A 19,886-nucleotide genomic window follows, 5' to 3' on the forward strand; every position below is an offset into this window, starting at 1 on the left:
AAGTCATTGAGAGAGCAGGACACAATTGTGTCTGCCTTCCAGATCGAATCCAATCAATTTATATCCCACCTGTTCCCCAATGATGACCCAAACCAGCTTCCATCATTATCTTCTGCTCCATCTTATTTTCACAGGAACCCTGTAAGGTAGGTTAGGCTGAGACAGAGGCGTCACTAGGGTGGGTTGCACCCTGGGGTGTAACTGATTCAAGTCACCCCCCCATTGGGCATCACCCCTTTTGCGTCACCCCCTCCACACACAACCCCGCCCACTTCACATGGCTCCTCCCTCATCCACCCTCTGGTCACATGACCAGCCCCCGTAATCCAAGATACCAGTTTTGCAGCATTTAAGTTTCCCCCACTCACCCACACGCTTTTAGCTGAGCCGGCGGCAGCACGGCCCCAGTTTCAGAATCCCGGCCAGCCCACACACAGCAGCAGCGTTCTAGTCCCAGGGCCAGCCCCTTCCTGTTGGGGGGGGGTCATGGGTCAGTGCCTGGGGCCAATGAGAATGCTCTGGGGGAGGGCCGATGGCCCCCTGGCCCCGCCCTAGTGACGCCGCTGGGCTGAGAGTATGTGACTGACACAGAACCTTTCTGGGTGACACTTGGCCAGAGTGGGAATTTGAACCTGGGTCTTCTAGATTCTAGTCTGACACTAACCACCCCAACTATCAGATCTTTGTCCTTTCACAAGCAGGCTTTTGGCAGGTGAAGCTTTGACCATCCCTGCATCTTCATGCTAAGAAAAGGTAAAGGTAGTCCCCTGTGCAAGCACCAGTTGTTTCTGACTCTGAGGTGACGTCACATCACGTTTTCATGGCAAACTTTTTACAGGGTGGTTTGCCATTGCCTTCCCCAATCATCTACACTTTCCCAACAGCAAGCTGGGTACTCATTTTACCAACCTCGGAAGGATGGAAGTCTGAGTCAACCTTGAGCCAGCTACTTGAACCCAGCTTCCGCCAGGATCGAACTCAGGTTGTGAGCAGAGAGCTCGGACTTCAATACACAGCTTACCACTGCGACTTAATTTCTGCAGACTTCAAAACTGTTAAAGGCACTAAAGCCTTGCCTGGAAGATAACTGGCAATCTTAGCTGTGGTTAGAGTTCCCAACACCAAAATAGAAACACAACAGACTAACTTGCTTCTGTGCCTTGATCAGAGATTTGATGTCATCGCATACAGCTCAAATTTGTTCGCTGAATCATTAACGACCTACAACCTATGATGAATAATGATACTCCTCTTTCAGAGGTGTTGGAAGGCAAACCTTTTCTTGCCAAAAGGCAGCCTTACCATCTCATGTTCATTCACTTGTTCACCTTCCAGCATTGTATATATGCTATCCAATGTCAGCAATGGCATTCCACTTTCTATCAAATCCCATGTAAAAGTAGGGTTGTGAGATCCCCACTGGGGGTGGGGGAACCCCTGATTTTTGCAGGTGCTTCTCTGCCACTGGCCAGCTGGCTGGTGGGGAAAATCCTGCACCCAACTAGCCCGGAAGGTGATGTCACCCGTTAATGACATCATCACATCACAGACATTCTAGTTTTGGGGCAAATCTCTATCGTAAAATCAGCTACAAATCATAGCTCCACCCCAAAACTAGAGCATCATCCCCAACGGCAATGATGTGGTAGTGTCACTTCTGGGTGACATCATTGTGTGCGGAGCATGTGCAGCAGAAGACCCCAGAGAGAACCCAGCATCTCCCCTATGTAAAAGAATAACGGGACATAAAAAAAATGCAACATTCAAAAACCAGAAGGGGAGCATTTTAATCTTCCAGGTCATTCCGTTGCTAACCTAAGACAAGCAGTCCTCAAAACCAGAAGCTTTAAGGGGAGAGTTTATAGAATTTGAGTTCATTCACAAGTTTAGAACAATGGACTCCTGAGGGCTGAATGGGGACATAGGGGTCATATCCCAGTACAGATGCTGATTTTCTGCCAAGTATTTTCCTTCTGCTCTAATTAAGCTAATTACTATGGGCATTGCACCTCTGCATCCTGAGTTCCTTCTTTATAACACCTCTACACCTGCCCCCATCACTGGAATAAAAGGAGTCCATTCCAAGTAATATCTAATGACAGGAACTTTGACACTTGACATTTTATATCCTACTGGACTTGAATCTAGCTATCTGAATGGAGGACAATATATGAACTTCAGTAAGCTGTTAACTGCTTGCCCTCTTTAATCAGTTACCAAAACATCAATCTGTATCAGTGAGATACACTTCCTTGTTAGAGCAAGCACTCTGACTTATAGAATGTTCATGTTGTAGTTTTTCCTTTTTCAAGTTGCCACCGTTTCCCAGACAGGCTCAAGGTTTTTTACCAGGTGCGTGGAATATAGAAACCAAATAGATGAAGCTTCTCCTAGCAGAGAAAGGCAATGATTGGGGCGGGAGGGGGAGGATTCCACACCCCCCCCCCGCCAGTTATGTTAAAAGCTCTCTGAACATAGCATCTGGAGAGAATTCATAGATGTGTTGACAGAAATAGGTGCAGTTTTCAAGGAATGTTCTGCAATTGTCAGTGAGATTCCACCCCCCCCACCCATACCCTTTAGAGTCTCTTGTCTTTCTGTGTATCATCCAGTCATTTTACTGATGTTACCAGTTTTCCATTCTTTAAGACTACATCAAAATCTAGTATCCCTCTCTGTTCTTTTAGTTTTTAATTCCCCTCCCTACGCAAACACATCTTCTGTGGGGAAATGTGTATAAAGTCTTGGATGAAGAAGAAAAAGCTCTGCAGTCTAACCTATTTTATGCCAGTCAGAAACACGCTGATTCTTTTCTTTTTTTCTTTTTTTGGGGTCCGAACGATTCAGCCTTTGAATGGTTAGTGCTACCCAGCAACCCAGAGTAAGAGTGCTTACTGATTGGCTGCTGCCTGAAGAACTCTGCTTTGTGCAGGCGCTCAGAATTCTAATCCGTATGAGGAGAGAATTGCAATGCTCATTCACTTCCCTTACAACCTTACTAAATCACCCATCAGGCACGGCTAGCTTCAACTGAGCCCTGCTGCACGGAGCTTGAGGGAAGCAGTGGAGCATCATGCGCATAATTTCTTACCTGCGCTGTGCCCTGAATACAATATGAGCTGCTACCTCCTCTTCCTGTGGTAGCTTTGGAGCGGCATGCAGCACTTTCAACTTGAGAAGGCATTGGTCTCTTATTGCTCCAGCTAACTGTGCCAGCGTGATGCAATTGGGATTCCCAGGACTGCTGACAGGTTCAAGCAAAAAACAAACAAACCACCAAATGAGAAATAATCTTTTGGGCTTGCTTTCGAAAGCTTTGGCAGTACTAGGAACCATCTGGCTTGGCAGGGAGGAAGGGATGAAAATTCTCTGTCACCTCAAAACACGTCTCCGTTCTGCATTATGCTCCTGTCCCTCATGACTGGATTCAGGGGCAGGCGACCGTGGGGCGCCAGGCTCACAGTGCACCTGTCAGGGGCTGTCTACTCAATTTAGCCACTCAGCTGCTGAAAAAAATAGGCCAAATGATGCCTCTTTGTTGGCAACACTACACTTCATGGCCAACGTGAAGCTAATGCTTATTGGTTTGTTTGTTGGTTTAAAAAATTGACAACACTGATGCTACTCAGTGGTGCACAGTTCAATTACTTGACATGAGCACATTTTGATAAGAAGCTACAAGAACAGAAGTAACAAATTTCTTTTTTTATTTATTCATGTAGGCCATGAATAGGAATAAATTCTGTTGCACAGATGTATTTATTCGTTTAGCTATTATGCCCCATTTTTGTCCCTGGACAGACAGAGACATCTGGTTTTGGCCCAGCTGAGTCATAAGATATGTACAACTTTCTGGTGTAATTGGGGCTTTTTTGGTAGAAAAAGCCCAGCAGGAACTCATTTGCATATTAGGCTACACCCCCACCAAGCCAGCTGGGACTGCGTTCCTGTGCATTCTTGCTAAAGGAAAAAAAAAAAGCCCTGGGTGCAGTGCTTCATACTAGCCTTTCACAGCTAGAGCCCCAACTCAGTGGACAAGGATTTTTCTTATGATTGTTAAGAGCCAACATTTCCTGGAGGGGACAGTGCAAAGGAGAGACAGACAGATGTTCTTATGTTGTTTCAGAAGGCACAAAGGTGCGTGATCGCCTCTTCCTGGCAACTAACCCCCCTACCTATATGTAGCTTGAGGAAATATGTTTCATTATATCTGAAGCATCTACACATGCTAAGTCTCTCAGTTCTCATACCCAGAACTGAACCTGGTTGGTCTTGGATGTGCGACTGGGCCCAAACTTAGTTCTCACCAACTTAGTTCTCTGGAACCAAACTTAGTTCTCTCTTAGTTTGTTAACTCTTGGACTGATTCCCCACTTGCCTTGTTCCAGTCTCATTCCTCCTTTTTCTGCGGTGCTTCTGCTGAATTTTGCACAAGCTGCCCTGGGACGGCGAGTTGCCCTGCCTCTTTTAAAATTCCCTCCATGGCAGGCAAAAACCAGTTTTCAGAGGATCCTGCCTGCCACAGAGGGAACTTGAAAAGAGGTGGGGCAACTTGCCACCCCAGGGCAGCTTGTGGGAAATCCAGCAGAAGCACCAGTGGGAAAAGGAGCAAGGAGACTGCAACAAAGTGAGTGGGGAATTGGTCTTGTATTTGCATGCTAATTTGTTGCCATACACAGGTCTCCCAACTGCTTTAATCCAATCTCAGCCATATCATCACTCAGTTAGTTATGCATCTTGGTTCTAAGTAGTCCTTCTCGGCAATTACTCCCCCGCCCACATATATGTGAGACTTGAGAAAAGCTGTTTCAATGTATTTGATGAAGTGTGACTGCACACCTCCACTTGCAGCTGCTGGAATGGCCTTGGGTCAGCCATAGCTCTCCCAGAGCTGTCCTTGAAAGGGCAGCTGCTGTAAGAGCTCTCTCAGCCCCACCCACCTCACAGGGTGTCTGTTGTGGGGGAGGAAGGTAAAGAAGATTGTGACCGCTCTGAGACTCTGAGATTCACAATGAAGGGCGGGGCATAAAGCCAATATCATCATCACATGAAAGCTTATACCCAGAATAAATCTTTGCTGACTTAAAGGTGCCACTGGACTCAAACTTTGTTCTATTGCTTCAGACCAACACAGCTACCCACTTGATTCTGTTGCAGCTGCAACTGATTCTGCAGGGAGAGCCAGCATGGTGTAATGGGGAACTTAAGAGTGTTAGTTGAGAACTAACTTAAAAGTGTTACTTGAAACCTGCTGGGTGACCTCAGTCAGTCACTGCCTCTAAGCCTAACCAGCAGGGTTGTTGTGAGGAGGGGAGAACTCTGTGTCCTGGAAATCCTGCTTAACCTTTAGTCCTCTTCTCACTTCTGAGACTTCACTAGACCTTTCCCGGACACTTATCAGGATGACAGTATAAGGACAACAGTCTTGTTGTTTTATAGCCACAGTTCTTAGGATATCAAAATGCAAATCAAAGAGATATTGCTGGAACTTTGTAACTACAGAATCTTCAGAGTCTTAATCAGGGCTTTTTAAAAAGCAGGAATGCAGTTCTGGCTGGCTTGGTGGCAGGGGTGTGTGGCCTCATATGCAAATGAGTTCCTGCTGGGCTTTTTCTACCAAAAAAGCCCTGGTCTTAATTATAATACTACAGAAAACGGGGGTGGGGAAGAATCTCAGGGAAGAAGGAAAACCAAACAAGGACTCCAACAATATATCTCATAAAACCTATTATGTGTGGCGAATATATTCAAATGCTTTGGAAACAGCACTGAATGAGAGTGGTCCTAATACCCTCCACAGGCAGCCTTCCAATGCATATGTAATGAAGCTGTCTCCCTCTCCCCCGCTTTGTTTAATGTAACCAGCTTGTTTTTGATGTTCTAACTGTCTTTCTAGTCCCCAGCATATGGGTGGACTTCCAGTCACGCATATAAACAAACCCCCAATTAAAAACCGTCCACCACTAATATTACAATATTTTGATGGGTGGGTTTTGTTTTGTTTTATTTTTAAAAAATATAGTGATCTGTCTACAGTGAATTAGCATTTCAGTGCAAATTTTTCACCATGTAAATTCTGCTCTTGGCCTTCAAGCCATTAAATCTCTTTAATCTCACCTAATTTAGTCGGAAAGGAAATGGGAATAGCAGGGGGTTCTCTCAGAGAAAAAGAGACAGATTTTGACTCCTCCTGTCCTTTCTTGTTTAAAGTGCTTCAAAAGAAAGATCCCCAGTATTTGGAAGTTTTTTTTAAAAAGGTAGTGCTTTTGAATTCTGTAGAATGCTTTAATTTCCTGAAGTTTAGGATTACATTGCTCCGGCAGGGTTAATTTGGGTGATAATTTCTAGACTGTACAAAGACCAGATACCAACAAGCAGTCTTCAAAGCAATCTTCACCCCAGGTTCCAAAGAATCCTTCCCTCGGCTTTATGTTTTTATCAGCTATCAGAAAGTGCAAACAACAAGCTACCCTCTGTGAAGATTTTCTCTGTGGAAGCCTAGAGGTCCAGCACAGGCACATCTCATGGAAGGCCATAGTAGTATTAAATATACTCAAAGCTAGAGCTTTTTTTGTAGCAGAAACTCCTTTGCATATTAGGCCACATCCCCTGACAATGTAGGCAATCCTCCAAGAGCTTACAGGGCTCTTCTTACAGAGCCTACTGTAAGCTTCAGGAGGATTGGCTACATCAGGGATGTGTGGCATAATATGCAAAGGAGTTTCTACTACAAAAAAGCCCTGCTCAAAGCAATAAACATACCTACATCGGCAAACCTACAAGACCCCCTTCTCAAATGCTCCCATTGACTAGAGATCAGGATGCTGCCCTGACCTGGATGGCCCAGGCATGACTGATCTCATCGGATCTCAGAAGTTAAGCAGGGTGGGCTCTGGTTAGTATTTGGATGGCAGACCACCAAGAGACCAGGGTTGTGACACAGAGGTAGGCAGGGGTGGAATTCTAGCAGGAGCTGCTTTGCATGTTAGGCCACACACCCCTGATGTAGCCAATCCTCCAAGAACTTACAAGGCTCTTTTTTGTAAGCACTTGGAGGATTGGCTACATCAGGAGTGTGTGGTCTAATATGCAAAGGAGCTCCTACTAGAATAACTCCCCTGGAGATAGGCAATGGCAAACCACCTCTGAATGACTCTTGCTTACAGGGGTCGCCTTAAGTGATTTGGCAATTTCCTCCACCACCAGCAGCACCAGCAGGGCATTTTTTTTTGTAGAAAATGCCCATCAGGAACTCATTCACATATAAGGCCATACCCCCTGACATCACCATTGTTTCACAAAGGGCCTTTCTTTTGCAGGAAAAAAATCCAGCAGGAACTCATTTGCATATCAGGCCACACCCCAATGCCACCGTTGTTTCATGCAGGAATGCATTTGCATATTAGGCCACACCCCCTGATGTCAAGCCAGCTGGAACTGTGTTCCTATGCATTTCTAATAATAATAAAAAATCCCTGAGCACCAGGGTGCTAAGAACTCATTGCACCCCTCTCTTCCAGCATGATATTATATATGTATGTGTGTGTGTGTGATGCATTTTGAACAAAAGAATTGAATTGCTGTTATACGCAACAACAAAGGAAAACAATAAGGGCACCACAGTGCTGCAGTGGTCAGAATGGGATCTGGAATACTCATTTTTGAATCCCCACTCTGACATGGAAGGTTGTTGGGTGACCTTGGACTTGTCACACACTCTCAGCCTGACCTACCTCAAAGGGTAGTTGAGAGGACAAAACAGAGGAGTGGAGAACTGGGTAAGCTGCTTTGAGTCTAGGGCCACCAGCTAGGGTTGGGGGATAGAGTGTCAAAAAAGTAGAGAAACTCCTGGGAATTTGGGGGTCAAGCCTGGGGAGGACAGGACCCTCAGTGGGGTAGTCTAGCATCCAAAGCATCCATTTTCTCCAGGGGAACCGATCTCTGGCAATGAACAGGAATTCCAGGGCATCCCCAGGTCCCACCTGGAGGCTGGCATCCCTATTTGGGTGGTCCCCAATGAGGCGAAAGATGGGGTATGAATAAATGAATTTCTTTAATGAACGGAATAGGGGAACTGCAACAATTTGTCTAGGATTAATCTTTTAAAGGAGATATAAAAGCACCCCAGGCTTAGACTGCTAAACGGTCTTCTACTTGAAGCAGCATGCAGGGGGAAAGTTATTTCAGCTTCTATCCCAGGAGAAATTCTGGCAAGATTTACGGAAAACAGTTTTTAATTGGGATGCATAAAACCACTTGGCTCAATCCTTGTAACGTATTCATAATGCAGCTCACACTGTAGTACATTTCAATATTATAATTACCTATAACTGTAAATAAAATAGCTGTCTCACCGTCTTGATTGCAAACAGTCCATTTTCATTTGAAAGCCTCAGATTAAAATTGCTGCCTTAGCACAACCCTCCCTTTTAATCAGCAGTGTCCTGTAATATCTGAAGTATCAATGGAAGACAAATATTGAAAACTGTGGACATTCTCTTGTGGGCTATAAGTAGCATTTCTGCGTTTGAGCACATAGATTTAATGACACATCTGATAACTTGGGTTTCAGCAGCAGAGCACTATTGAGCAGGCAGAGAGAAAGTTTTTAAAAACTGTATTTCAAATTGTTGCCCTTACCATGGTCTCAGTGCTAAGGGGAGCCACTGCCTTCAAAACGGTCCCATTTGCCCAGAACAAGAATCTCAAAGTGGAGTGTGGTGTTCTTCTTTTCTTTTCTTTACAAGGGTTCTGAAGGGCAAAGACTCACTGAAGTGTAAGAGAAGAGCAATTGTTAAGAGGTGATTCAGAAGAGGTTAAAAGGGGGGGAGGGTCAGCACTTTCTACAAGCACTTTCTACACATGGAGCTGATGGTCTAGGGCACACAGCATTAAAAGACCACAAAAAAGGGGGGGGATGTGTGGCCATTAAGCTGACATCAAACATTGCTGCTTTCAAGAGCATTTCTCTGATGGCTTAGAGAAAAGGGTTTGCCTAATAATGTTGCCACTTGCCCTTTCGTTTCTTATTGTGCTCAAAGCCATCTGGTCCTTGCTGTACTTTTAGCTGGGAGGAGTTCCTATGGCACAAATGGAAACAGGAGAGCAGAAAGGAGTGTAGGGCTAGCATAGGCAAAATACTCCAAAACAGTTATCAGTTAATATTCTTGTGCAGCTGAGATGTTTGCTTATTGGGCCACTTTGCTGGGCCAAGTTTGTTTATTTGTTTACAGCCTGATCCACAACTAGGGTCACCAGCTCAAGCTGGGGAAATATCTGGAGATTTTGGGAGCCTGGGGAAGGTGAGGTTTGGGGAGGAGAGGGATCTCAGCAGATACAATGTCAAAGAGTCTGTCCTCCAAAGCAGCCATTTTCTTGAGGGGAACGGATCTCTGTCATCTGGAGATTTATTGTAGTAGCTGGAGATCTCCAGCCAGGGCCCGCCTGGAGGTTTGGCACCAAAACAAGAAACGTGTAAGGTTGAGCAACCACAGAAACAAACACCATGTGCAACTCACTCATATTGGTGTGTTCTTGTATTATTCTCACAATACACAGTCAACAATAGTATATCGTACATAGAATTCAGCAATTCCAATTAGTTTAGTAGGCCCTTTAGAAAGCATAACAAAAAGAGTCCAGCTCATTTCCGAAGCTGCTGCCAAGTTTTGCACTGCCTGTTATAGCATCCGAAACACTCGTTTTACAGTTTCTCAGTTTTAAGATGTTCTGTTTTAACTTGCATCTTGATGTAACTCTTATACTGAATATATTAAGGCAATTGTATATCCTAATATTTATTATAGCATAGATTTTATCTTTTGTGTTGAAGCTGAGCCCGCTCGGGGGGGGGGGGGGGAGGGCGGGATATAAATGGAATTAAATAAATAAATAAATAAAATTCTTGTATTTTAATTGGTCTGTGACCGTAAATAAACTGACTGTCTGTCTGTTCATCTCAGGCTCTTGTTACTTTAACAGATGTGTTTCCAGCGCTGCTTGATAAATGGTGCTGATAACAGGTGATGACATGCCTTCACGGGCTTTTATCTTAGCATGTTTCAAGAGGCTCTCACTTCTTCAAATAACCACTGCTCAAATTTTTAATTGCCCAAGTCCACAAAAGTCAATCTGGCAGGCTAGGTTGAGAACTTAGACTGCCATATTGACTTTTGTGGACTTGGGCAGTTAAAAATTTGAGCAGTGGTTCCGACTGTTTTTAAATTTGTCATTTTATTTATATAGGTTTTAACGTGTTTTTTAATCACCATAATATTGTAAGCCACCTTGAGTTCCCCAAGGGAGAAAAAAGAGCTAATAATGTGTTAAATAAATAAATTTAAACCAGAATCATAACTCATTCCCCCAGCCATGTTGGCTGCACCGGCAGAATTATGAGAACGTTTTTCCTCTAGCTTTGGAATTATTTTCATGGAGGAATACACAGGAAGCATATTGTGTCAAAACGGAAACCCTTCACAGATTATTTCGAAGAAATCTGTGAGCATGACAGCACTCGCTCATGGAGCTTTCTTGCAAAACACACAAAAGATTTTTCCATTCTGACATAAATGTTCTGAAAACATGTGTCTGTCAAGACCTCGGCAGTTCAATAATCACAAACAGTCCATTTCATGAATAGCTATTTACTGATACATGGCAGTTCAAGACAGGACGGACTTTGCAAAAACTGACTTGATGAGCTTTTGCCCTTCTCTTATGGCCCTGATGAAAACCATTACATTTTCAAAGAAAAGCGGGAAGCAGCAGTCCCTCCCCCCAAGTCTTTCGCAGACACATTTGCAGGTGTGCACATAATAGGGTTGCCAAGTCCAATTAAAGAAAAATCTGGGGACTTTGGGGGTGGAGCCAGGAGACATTGGGGGTGGAGCCAAGAACAAGGATGTGACAAGCATAATTGAACTCCAAGGGAGTTCTTGCCATCACATTTAAAGAGACAGCACACCTTTTAAAATGCCTTTCTTCCATAGGAAATAATTAAGGATAGGGGCACCATATTTTGGGGCTCATAGAATTGGACCCTCTGGTCCAATCGTTTTGAAACTTCGGGGGTATTTTGGGGAGAGGCACTAGATGCTATACTAAAAATTTGGTGCCTCTATCTCAAAAAATAGCCCCCCCAGAGCCCCCAATACCCACGGATCAATTTCCTATTATTCCCTATGGGAATCGTTCTCCATAGGGAATAATAGAGTGCCTAGTAGACATTTCCCTCCCACCCCACGCTTTCTAAAGGGGGGGAGGGCCTCCAAACTAGGGAATCCCCTCTCCCCTCCCTCTCACACACACACACTTACCAGATCTTCCTCCGGACAACTCTACTTCCTGTGAAAACGAAAGCAAAAGAAAGGGAGGGGCCGTTCTCAGAAGCCCTTTCTGCTTCCTGCCCAGCCTTAAAGGGGCAGACATTTTGCAAATGGCTCAGGAGCTCTACAACATGAAGCCTAAAGGTATGTTCTCCCCCCCTCCACCCCCACCCCCGCTTCCAGGGTTTTGAAGAGCGGGAGATGAGGCTGCGAACCCAGAAGTCTCCCGCCAGAGCGGGAGGTTTGGGAAGCCTAGCACATAATCAGCAAGAGTGACCTTGGCAGAGAAGAATGTGGTAACCGTTACATAGAGATAGGAGCAAGGCAAAGCAGAGACACAGGAAAATGAAAGTACTTTTGAGAACAGGGAAAAAAATGGCAAGACTCATCTTGACACTTGTACAGGAAGACATATTGGACTCCAAAAAGGATGGTGCAGTGGCATCTGTGGATCATGTCCCAGAATTCTCCTCTGCTTTAACTTTCTGAGAAGTAGGCTTAACCATACATTTGCTTTCGTTTTGCTGCTTTCAGTGCCAATGTAACCGGGACAGACGACACAGTGGTAACATATAGAAGACATACTCATGTGGATCTCCCAAGTTACAGGTCACTTCTCACACAAGCACATTTCCAACGCTGAGACTAGAAGTGGCTGCACAGATGGTAGCACAATCCTAAAAATTCTGACATTTGTGGTTGACTCCACTTGCTCAGGGTTGCCAAGTACCCCCTGGCGACTGGTTGGGGAGTGAGGTGGGGATTTATCGGCAGCAAAGAGAGGCCTAGGCTAGCATTGCAGTAATCTCTCAGACAGAGATGGCAAGGAATAAACTCAGGACTTCCTACCTGCAAAGCTGTACCACTGAGACCGAGCCTATCACTCTGTCTAGAAGTGTGATGTTATATTTTTTGTAATATAAGACAGCAAGAAGCGAGGGGATCTGCTTCAGCATAGCTGGAGTCACACACCGCTGCAGCTGTTCTTCCACAAGCTTAAGTTTTTCAAATACCTCCTGCTGGAACTTAATCTGAGTCTCAGTTTTCCATCACAACAGGCAGCCACCCCTTTCAGCTTTTCCCTTCTCTTTTCTTTTGCTTGAGATGCTGTTGGAAAGAGTCGCTTGTGTTTAGCACTCCTTTACTGTTCTCGTTTGTATCCTTCCAGCCATTTGCTGTTGTCCAAAAGGCAGACAACTCTCTAGGTGGGTTGTTACTCTTATCATCTTTCCCCAGCAACATGGAAGTGTCATTTCTAAGGCTTCCATTTGCAATTTATTGTGAATGCACAGTAACAATACTTGTTCAGATTTAGCAGGCCTTCTTATTGTGCGGCAGGCAGCTTCTGCAAGCCCAATTACTGCTTACAGCAGAGTTGGTTTTTCTTGCGTACCCTTGCTTCCCCCCGCCCCCTTCCCCTCTTCTCTCTGTATTATTCCAGCTAGTTGCTTGGAACATTTCTGCAATACTGCTATTGTTTATTTCACCCCCAGCCCCATCTATATTACATATCCAGATTGTTTCCTTCCTTGTGCCATTTAAATACTATAATACCCTACTGTTAGTATTATTGCTGTGTGTTTTTACTAGGGCTGATGCACAGGAGCAGGACCGAATGGTGTAGAGAAAGCAGCAGAGCAGGGCCTTATGCAAATGGGGTCCCCTGTTGGGAAGCAATTATCTGGCACTCCCTATTGTGAAAACAGTGTGTTTTTCTCTCTACTTTTAAAAATTCTCTGCAGTTGGGAACCTGGGAAATTGTGCTTCCTTATTCCCCAGTCGCAGGACAAAAGATCATTGGGCATATTCTATAGTGCTCCCAACACAGCGAGCGGATGGTTACTTATCACCATCATGTTTTATTTATACAGTGTCAGAAATTACTAGGCACTGTACAATACATTATTGAAGAGATGGTTCCTGCCCACAGGCTCACAGTGTAAGATATCAGCTGTGTTACAAGGATGCCAGCCTCCAGGTGGAATCTGGGGATCCCCTGGAATTACAGCTCATCTCCAGACTACAGAGATCAGTTCTCCTGCAGAAAATCGATACTTTGGAGGGTAGACTCTGTGGCATTTTGCCCCACTGAGGTCCTTGTCCTCCCCAGGCTCCACCCCCAAACCTCTGGGAGCTTCCCTGACAACCCTAACCCCTCTCCCCACTGGTGCCCTGGTGGGACCTGGCAACTCTAGCTGTGTAATAGGGTGAACTCCAGATCTGAGGTGCCATTTAGATAGGAAAATGGGAGGTACTTCCTCTCTTATACATCTGGTCAGAAGACTGATTCTATACGCTGTGTGTGAATATTATCTCTTCCCACTGAAATGAAAAGTAGTGCTTCTGACCTGGATCAGTTTTGAGCGGCGTATGTTGGCTGCTGCCCAAATTGTTATATTATACCTCTTTGGAAGACCTTACCTTGCAAACATTGCTTGCTTCTATGCTGATTTTATCCTTATTAGTTGCCTACCTGCACTTGTTTGGACAGTCTCTTTATATCTAAAATTTTTATCAAGCTAATAGAGTGCTTGAACAGTGATTAGGGTCTGCTGCTGGATAGATGAACACCATCAACTGATCCATGGAGCCATCCAACAACGATCCATCTTTTATCTCCTCTCTCTCTGACTGATTTTGCACTCACCTTATGCCGCTCTCATGTCTACCTTCTCAGCGCAACTTCCTTCCAATTTCACACTATCTACTCTGGGGCTGCAGCAAGCATCAGCGTTTTCACACAGCAAACAGAAACTGCTAAAACCCAGTTTCTGTTTGCTGCGCAAAAACACCGACGCTTGCTGCAGCCCCGGGGCAGATAGTGTGAAACCGGAAGGAAGCCGCACTGCGAAGACAAACGTGAGAGCGGCGTAAGGTGAGTGCAAAATCAGTCTCTGTCTCTCTCTCTCTCTGTATGTGTGTGTGTGTAAAGAGCATTTCATCCACCAGCTTTTTGAAGGTGGGTGAATATTGCGTGAGGGCCAGTCTCAGGGACTGACCTCTAGGGTTGCTGGGACCCCCATGGTAACTGGCAGGGGATGGAGATGTAGGGTTGCCAGACCCAGTCTGGGAAAATCCTGGAGATTTGAGGGTGGATCCTGGGGAGGACAGGGACCTCAGTAAGGTAATGCCATAGAGTCCACCCTCCCAGGCTGCCATTTTCTCCAGAGGAACTGATCTCTGTTGTCTGGAGATGAGCTCTAATTCCAGGAGATCCCCAGGTCCCACCTGGAGGCTGGCATCCATTGATGGGGTTTTCAAGGCAAGATCCGTTCAGACATGGTTCGACACTGCAGCCTCTGTGTAGTGACACTGTACTTTGTTGATGGTCTCCCATCCAAGTACTAACCAGGGCTGACTCTGCTGAACATCTGAAATCATATGAGCTCAGAGCCTGGGTCATCCAGCTCAGAGTTTTATCTCCACTAGACATGCTAAATAAGATCTTGGCAGGTTCCAGAACTGGAGTCTGATGGGCCAAGCTACTATCACACCATTCCTTGTGTTATCTATGTACATAAACATATGAATCTGCTTTGTACCAAGTCAGACCATTAATTTATCCAAGTCAGTATTGTCTGCTCGGACTGGTGATGGCTCTCCAGAGTCTCTGGTAGAGGTTCTGCATCTGATGAAGAGAGCTGTGTTTCTCAAAAGCACTGCAATAAAATTTGTTAGTCTTAAAGGTGCCACTGGACTCTTTACTATTTTTCAGCCGTAGACTAACTCCTCAGGATCTGGCAGGCATTTTTTCATATCACCTACTATCTAATCAGGATAGCACAGAATGGTAAGCTGCAGTACTGCAGTTCAAGCTCTGCTCATGACCTGAGTTCAATCCCACCGGAATCTGGGTTCATGTAGCCAGCTCAAAGTTGACTCAGCCTTCCATCCTTCCAAGGTTGGTATAACAAGTACCCTGTTTGCTGGGGGTAAAGCGTAGATGACTGGAGAAGGCAATGGCAAACCATGGGTTGGTAACGACTCGCTGCTTGCACAGGGGACTATCTTTACCTTTTTTTTTTTTTTAACTATCTAATCCCTTTACCTGGGCATACAGGGGATTGAACTTGGGACCTTCTGCATTCAAAGCAAAAACCAATAAGACAAAGGGGAATGTTCAGACAGTCTCTAAGATCTAGGGGTCTATGAACATGTAATTTAAAAAAAAAATGTTGTGTTATGATAGTGGAACATATGTTTTTCCAATCTAACATCTTTGTAAAATTTTCAAAATTCCGTTGTTTCTCTTATGACTGTTTGATAACCATCTAATTTCTGTTTTACGTTGTCTTGATGTCTGCTTTACTACTGTGAAACATGACATATCATTTGTCACTTTGCTTGCTGTTCTTCTCCAGTGACTCTTATTGTCCATGCTTCTGAGTCATCTAAGCTCTTGCTTTGCTCCAAGAAGATCAGTTTCTCTTACTTTTAAAAGTATGTTTTGTCTTTGAGGAACTGAGAGCAGGATTTTTTTACTCCTGTTGGAAGAGGTAGAAAGCACCAGAGTCACCCACTGGGAAATGTCAGCCAGCCATTTTTGTGCCATCAGCATAACAAATGAAATGCTATCAGCAGCCGCAGTTTGGAAGAGGGGGAGGGAACTACTTTTAACCCCCAAATCAGGAATACGATGTTAATTTTTATATGGAATTTTGATTAATATGATTAGGAAAGTAATGTCCACACCAGGGGTGGCCAAACTTTCTTAACATAAGAGCTACAAAGAATAAACATCAGATGTTTGAGAGCTGCAAGACATGAACGTCAGATGTTTGAGAGCCAGAAGGAAGGAAGGTGGGTAGGAGGAGAGAGGGGGAGGTGGAAAGAAAGCAACTTTAACTTTAAACGCATCCTCCAAGCCTCCGGCTGGCTTGGCTTGCAGAGCCACATAATGTGTGTGAAAGAGCCACATGTGGCTCCCAAGCCACAATTTGGCCATCCCGGTCTACACTTTCATCATGAGCCTTTAGAAACTACAAAAGAAATCTAGACTTTCAAATTGAACCTGAATAGTCATGGAATGTTTACAAGTCTTCTCTGATCTAGAGACCAGAAGGAAAACCAGAGGTAACAAGTAGTTAAGGAAAGTGCCAAGGTATTTTGTATCCTCTCTGCCATTTTGTTTGGGAAAGACAGAAGGCAAAAGAAGAAGGGGATGGCAAAAGATGAGATGGCTGGACAGTGTTACTGATGTAACAAACACGAATTTGAGCAGACTTCAGAGGATGGTGGAAGACAAGAGGGCCTGGCGTGACTTTGTCCATGGGGTCGCAAAGAGTCGGACTCGACTGTGCTACTGAACAACAACTGCCATTTTAACATTACAGATTCCTCTTTGCTTCTTTGAAGTAATGTCTGCCCCTTAGGACAGCAAAGTGCACCAAACTGGCTAAGTTCAAACCAACCAGCCAGAGGAAATCTTGGAGGCCGCTGGCATGACACTTTGTGGAATAAGTACAGTTTACCCAGAGGCCAGAGCAGTGCAGCAATACTTCCTTCTCATGCCAGGTGAGTTCCTTGCAAAAGGACAAATTGTTAACAATGAGTGTAATTACACCGTTCTGCTGAATCTGTGAACTTGGTCAAGTGTCCGTGTACATAACAAGACATCTAATACACCTTGGGGAGATAAATATCCCATCAATATTTCTTTCTGAGGGGATACTGAGTGAAAAAGATATCTAATAATAGGAGCAAGAGTCAGCAGAGCAGAAAATGGCAGAGCTGACAAGGCAGGTCTTTAATGCCAGAGGCGAATACACAGGTAGTGGGCGGCAGGGGGCGGGGGACATTGTTCTGACACCCCAGGATCTCTGCCTCAGCACTTTGGCTCTTCTTGAATCCCAAAGAACAGAACGAAGAAGCTAAGATTTGACTTCCTGTGCATCTGTCAGTTTGGTAGTGCACAACTGGCAGTGTGGGAGGTGTTATGAGGGAAGATATATAAGTTTTCCATTGATTGCCCCTGTGGTGAGTGTGCATGCCCCATGCTGGTTTGAGCCACAGAATCATGTTTGTGTGTCCTGGACCAGGACTCATCCTGGACAATCCCACCCCCATCTGACACTTATCACAGAGGGCTGCCAAGCCCCCAGGCTGGGTGGGGGTTCTCCCACCCTGGAGATTCCAAACTGCTGGCCCATGTTCGCCAGCCACTCTAACCATTTCCAGGAAAACTCTATGGTTTCCCCAGATACTGTAGTGATTTGGGAGGGAAAACTCTATAGTACAATAGGCCGCGAGGGACTTGGGAATCCTAGGCTGTGAAGGGGCAGTGCCCAGTGCAGGCTTGCTAGCTCTGGATTAGAAAATACCTGGAGATTTTGGGCTAGAGCTTGGGGAGGATGGGGTTTGGGGAGAGGAAGGAACTTAGCAGGATATAATGCCATAGAGTCCACCCTCCAAAGCAGCCATTTTTTCTAGGGGAACTGATCAACTGGAGATCAGTTGTAATAGTGAGATCAGCGAGAATTGCCATGGTGAAGTTATGGAAGAATGCTGAAATACCCTCCAAAGAATAATTATTTGAAAAATGTTTTTGAAGTAGCAGAAATGGATACTCTTTCAACCGCAATGAGTGGAGGGGATATCCAGAGAAACAAAGACATTTGGTCACCGTTCTGTAGTTGGTTTCAAATAAATATGGGTATCCTGACTTGAACAAAAAGTTAATCTTACACCATAAATGAATGCACATGCAGAATGACTGTAGTGACATGTATATTACTCATAGATAGCTTGTTGTACTTATTTTATTGCAATTATCTCTGTTATATATCTGTAGAAGATGAAGAAGATGATGATATTGGATTTATATCCCGCCCTCCACTCCGAATCTCAGAGTCTCAGAGCGGCTCACAATCTCCTTTACCTTCCTCCCCCACAACAGACACCCTGTGGTGGGGCTGAGAGGACTATCGCAGCAGCTGCCCTTTCAAGGACAACCTCTGCCAGAGCTATGGCTGACCCAAGACCATTCCAGCAGGTGCAAGTGGAGGAGTGAGGAACCAAACTTGGTTCTCCCAGATAAGAATCCGCACACTTAACCACTGTACCAAACTGGCTCTCTGTAGAGTTGGATGATGAAAATCCAAGTGAGCTATATAATCTAGAAACCATTTTTTTCCTTTACTCTCCCCTTCACTCTTTTCTTTCTTTTCCTTCCTGCCTCCCTGATCCTTTGGAAATTCAAAAAAATCTAAAAAAATGGTAAAAGTCAGAGATCTCCAGCTGCCACCTGCCTGAAACACTGGTCAGGCACAACTAGGGCTTTTTTTAGCAGGAACACACAGGAATGCAGTTCTGGCTGGCTTGGTGATGGGGGGGGAGTGGCCTAATATGCAAATGAATTCCTGATAGGCTTTCTCTACAGAAAAGGCCTATGCGAAACAATGGTGGCACCAGGAGGTGTGGCCTAATATGCAAATGAGTCCCTGCTGGGCTTTTTCTACCCAAAAAAGCCCTGGGCACAATTCTTGCAGCCACAAGGAGCCAGCATCAGGCTCTCTCCTCCTGCAGTGCAGTGCTGACTCTAGCCAGGAATCCTGGGAGCTGTGGCATGAGCAGAAGGGCAGGTTGACTTCGGGGACAAACATCCTCACTATAAATACACGTTGATGGGGTGTGAATTGGCAGAGACTGACCAAGAGAGAGAGATCTTGGGGTCATGGTAGATAACTCATTGAAAATGTCAAAACAGTGTGCAACTGCAATAACAAAGGTGGGGATTATTAGGAAGGGAAGGGAACTGAAAATAAATCAGCCAGTATCATAATGCCCCTGTATAAATTGATGGTGCAGTCTCATTTGGAATACTGCGTACAATTCTGGTCACCACACCTCAAAAAAGATATTATAGCATTGGAAAAAGTGCAGAAAAGGGCAGCTAGAATGATTAAAGGGTTGGAACACTTTCTATATGAAAAAAAGTTAAAACACTTGGGGCTCTTTAGCTTGGAGCAGGGGTGGCCAAACTGTGGCTCAGGAGCCACATGTGGCTCTTCTGCATACATTGTGTGGCTCTCGAAGCCCCCACTGCCATCGGCCAGCTTGGAAAGGCATTTTCCTCTTTAAATCAGTTCACCAAGCCAAGCCAGCTGGCAGCTTGGAAAATTAAAGTTGCTTGCTTTCCACCTCTCCCTCTCTCCTCCTTCCCGCCCATCTATTTGCCTTCCTTCTTCCCTGTCCTGCGGCTCCCAAACATCTGATGTTTATTCTATGTGGCTCTTACATTAAGCAAGTTTGGACACCCCTACTCTAGGACTTCAGTTTCTCCTAAATTACGGTATACCATAGAGTCTGCCCTCCAAATCTGCCATTTCCTCCCAAGGAACTGATCTTTGTAGTCTGGAGATCAATTGTAATTCCTATTTGTGTTGCAGCCAACCATTATTGCCCTTGCTGGGCTTTCTTTTCCAACCAATCAGGGATCACATTAAGAACATGATGATGTTACATGCTGGGTAGTCACTGAGGACAAATAAAGGCTATTCAGAGCGAGACCTCTGTTTCCTGATTAGACAAAGTATTTCATTGCCTTTCAAAAAATTGCTT

Source organism: Heteronotia binoei, chromosome 7, assembly GCF_032191835.1.
Source record: "Heteronotia binoei isolate CCM8104 ecotype False Entrance Well chromosome 7, APGP_CSIRO_Hbin_v1, whole genome shotgun sequence".
Classification (NCBI taxonomy): Eukaryota; Metazoa; Chordata; class Lepidosauria; order Squamata; family Gekkonidae; genus Heteronotia; species Heteronotia binoei.